Here is a 3,968-nt window from a genome sequence, read left to right as displayed (position 1 = left end):
GTAACGCAAACATTACGGATGGATATGTTTTATTTATTATTTCAGTATAAGGTGAACAAATAACCATGACATTTATCGTTTATCGCCATATGTGGAACACCTTGATAATTTTAATATTTTTTATTCATTAACGTATGATATTATATGACAGTTAATAGATATCGATAGGCGTTTTACATAAACCATAAGATTGCACTGTTAAGAAAATCTTGTATAATATTACAGTGTTATAAATATCACAGTATAATATATAACTGCTCAGACAAGAATTATATGTGTAATACATGGACACGTTGAAACTCTTTCATTTAGATAATATATATATGTATGTGGTACGCAAACACACCATGCATATTCTAGCATATATTAATGTAGAAATTTTTAAAATGTTTTTTGTCAAAGTCTATGCAGTGGTATAGAAAATCGTTAAGTTGATTTTGTTTTAGCTGTCTTTGTTCCCTTGTTGTTCTTTAGAGATAATATCTGTTTTGTCAGTGATTGATATTACTATAACGCTGCATGTTGTGGAAGACCGTGAACGACAGCACCGTCCTTCACCAGTAGATCAGATGATATCTAAAAGTTACGGCCTCCCCTATGTTGATTTAGAATAATTATCACGTGGAGAGTACTAGTTACCACAGGTTAATCCAACATTTCTCGTTAAACAAAAAACATTAAACCTAAATATTTATTACCCAGGATCTCAAATAGGTCAGATAATGGGAAGACATTTGGATAAAAAAATAAATATGTTGATCCATTTACAAGTTCTCTAGCAGATAACTATCCAGTGTCCAGAAACACGCTATGTTTGCCCATCAGATTAAGTAAGTATTGCTTTCATATTGTGTAACACATTGTGTCCAGTCTGTTAATTGAACTCGGTTTCTTTAGTTAAGTTCAAGCTTATTTCCCTACTTATATTGCTGATCCTCCTGTTATAAAGTAGATCTACCTAACGCTCTTTGAGGAATCAGTTAGTCTGAGAATACCACAGAATACGTGTAAAGGAGACATTCTTGCACCGCAACCACAGGATTTTAATGCAGGGGTTTCTGTCTTTGCTGTTGTACATATTTACCCTTATTTTCCTTAGGTAGAGAAGAAGAGTTTGTCACTTGAGAAAAATGGTTATATGAGACAGATTTTGGGTGTTAGACACATTCTCTTCTGTACATAAGACCAATTGCCGATACTGCAAAAGTCCCTGTGACATCTTGTGTGCCTATAATGACAGAATGCATATTGCCCCTGAGGATAAACTTTAGGCACAATAACAATAGATGAATGAGGATCTCCAAGGTGGAATATCGTATAGAGTCTTAGACAATGTGGTGAGTTATCTACAGAATTCCCAGACCAACATCAGACAGTGTAACAGAACCCCAGCTGAGAAGGACTATATGTGCAGCAGTCGATGACTTCTGCCATTGAATGCTGTTTCCTGAGCAGTTGAGAAAGTGTGCACTAACAGGAAAGAACATGAACCATGAGGCATTCGTGAGCTTCTCCAAGCCACGAAATATCCTACCAGGACAACCATGGGTTTACGCGGAACTACAGAAGGAGCTGCTAAGAGCAACTCATCACTCTGTCACTCCCTGGACCAGGGACTGACTACTCCTTTAAGTTTCTGAGTCACTGTGTACATGTAATTCCTTGTACCAACAAGAGTGGCTGGAATCTTTCAAACATTTAGTTGAGGTGCAACAAGATGACCAGAACATAGTCATAGTCAAGTTGCACCACCAGTTCAATCCAGAGGAGAATCAAGTAACTTATTGGACCATATTTAAATCTTGGAAGAGGATTGCCTAGGGTCTGGCCACTTGAATGGATGATCTGTACATTCTGCATGGTGGAGCTTGCTCTGTGATGGCTGCAGCAAATAGCAAGAACGACATACTTGTGGATCGGTTTTTGACAAGGGACTTTCTGGCGAGACCATCGGGTACAACATGTAGGTGAGAGATATCCCTTCCCTAACCAAAGCAGTTTGTTTTGCAACCAGGCATGAAATGTCAATGTTAAACCAATTATTAAAGAGGGTGAAAGAAGCCTGCAGGGAAAACTACTGTGGCTATACACAAAAATACTATCTTACTCAGGTTCATCTACCAAATCAAGCTGGAATCATCCGAATTTTTAACCATCTACCCAGTCATCACAGTGCTGCAATGCAACCCTACTGCTTTCCAGTGAACATGCAGGATTATCCAGGCCTGCCCTCTGGTTTGTATGCTGCAGACCATGCTGATGATGCTTCCACCTTGTGGCTTCTTGCAGCATTGACCAATAAGCTGCTCATATTTTGCTATGAAGCAAAGACACCAACATTTCTGGTTCCAACTGAGTGTTCAAAAGTTGATGGAGAACCTACAACAGGATTACCACAGAAGTGGCCAGAACATTGGTAGATCTTTCAACATATCAAACCATAAAAGTTAACCCACCATTCTAGGCAGTAGATGCCAATTTCATTCTGGCAAATGGTGACAGACTTGACATATGTGGATCTCCAACTGTGACAAAATGTGTATCTCATTATAGTAGTCGATACGATTAAGTATTAACAAAGTTTGACAGTCTTGTCTGTAATTTATTATCTATATTACTAACATTCTTTTATTTAAGTACTTCACACTTTACAGTGCTTTTTTAAATTCTTAGGTTTGTTCAACTAAATGGCACCAAGCAAAAGAAGTAAAATAAAAAAAAGTTTCTATCTGTTTGTCTACTGTTATTGTTAATTTCTAATGTTAATTTGTATGTAATGTTTCTGATAAAAGAAATGAAGACAACATGTAGTACTCAATATTCATCTTCCTTTATTTAATCATTAACTTTTAGCAAAAGTACTTTATTAGAAATTCTTACTTTTTCTGTACAAAAGACTTATAATGTTTTTTATTCCTCGGTGGGATAGTGGTAAGTCTTCGGATTTACAACGCTAGAATCAGGAGTTCTATTCCCCTCGATGGACACAGCAGATAGCCCGATGTGGCTTTTCTATAAGAAAACATACATACATACTTATATTGTTTACTGAATACTTGTATAATTTCGTGAAGATACATAAATCGTATAGTAATAATACATGAAATTGTAGGCTGTAAGTGTACTAGGGTGAGACAAAAAGTAACACCTGCAAGGAGAAAACAGTGTCAGTTGTATTACATACTAATGTTAAACTTATAACATGAATAATATCCCTGAGGAAAAATAATATAAACGTTGGAAAATTCTAACTCTCAAAAGTAAGGCGTTCTTAAGTGTCAACTGGAAAATGTTGAAAAAAATCTGCTTAAGTATGATTTATACAGTTCTTGAAAATATAACTACTGAAAACTTTGTGTTAAAAATCTAGCACTCGGGCTATATTCTGTCATATTTTTCCACCTTGATGAAGATGAGTACTGTTTTTCACATGTGTTCTCCTTTACCAGATTATATTGTACCTAGAATAAAAAGGCAAACAAATTATAAGAAGGTTTTCCCTTCTGCTGCCTTTTTTCTTTGATAATATTTCAGTTGCCGACTTTGTTTACTATCCATTCTAAAAATACAAATATGAAACCCATCACCGAAATACATACCACCTCTGTATATTAGCAAAGACAGGTGTAGAAATTAATGTGATCTACTTTACATTTCTACAGCAAATTCAACTTTAGCAGGCTAATAAGAATAGTTATTTTGTATGAGACTACTTCAACAGGTCATAAACGTAAGCTCTTATTACAATATGACATTATACTAAGAAGTAGAAAGCATATATAAGGATGTCATAAACGTAAGCTTTTATTACAATATGACATTATACTAAGAAGTACAAAGCATATATATAACTTACATATACATTTATTATATATATATGTATATCATTAATTTGTTAGATATCGGCAATTCAAATTAGCATCATATTCAGTATTATACAGGTAACAATACCAAAACTTCATAACAAC

At 35.1% G+C, this 3,968-nt stretch overlaps 1 long non-coding RNA gene across 1 annotated transcript in view; it reads right to left on the bottom strand.

Annotated features, from left to right (window-relative positions):
* Nucleotides 1–2,811: 2,811 nt before the first annotated feature.
* Nucleotides 2,812–3,968, bottom strand: part of LOC111089930 — a 4,247-nt gene continuing 3,090 nt past the window's right edge. The window contains exon 2 of the long non-coding RNA XR_002614071.1: nucleotides 2,812–3,012. This is a non-coding gene — a long non-coding RNA (uncharacterized LOC111089930). The remainder of the gene's footprint in view (nucleotides 3,013–3,968) is intronic.

The sequence above is a fragment of the Limulus polyphemus genome, unplaced genomic scaffold (genome assembly GCF_000517525.1).
Source record: "Limulus polyphemus unplaced genomic scaffold, Limulus_polyphemus-2.1.2 Scaffold7916, whole genome shotgun sequence".
In the NCBI taxonomy this organism is placed as follows: domain Eukaryota; kingdom Metazoa; phylum Arthropoda; class Merostomata; order Xiphosura; family Limulidae; genus Limulus; species Limulus polyphemus.
Note: the sequence above shows the minus strand (reverse complement) of the source record. Positions and strands in the feature narration are given on the sequence as shown.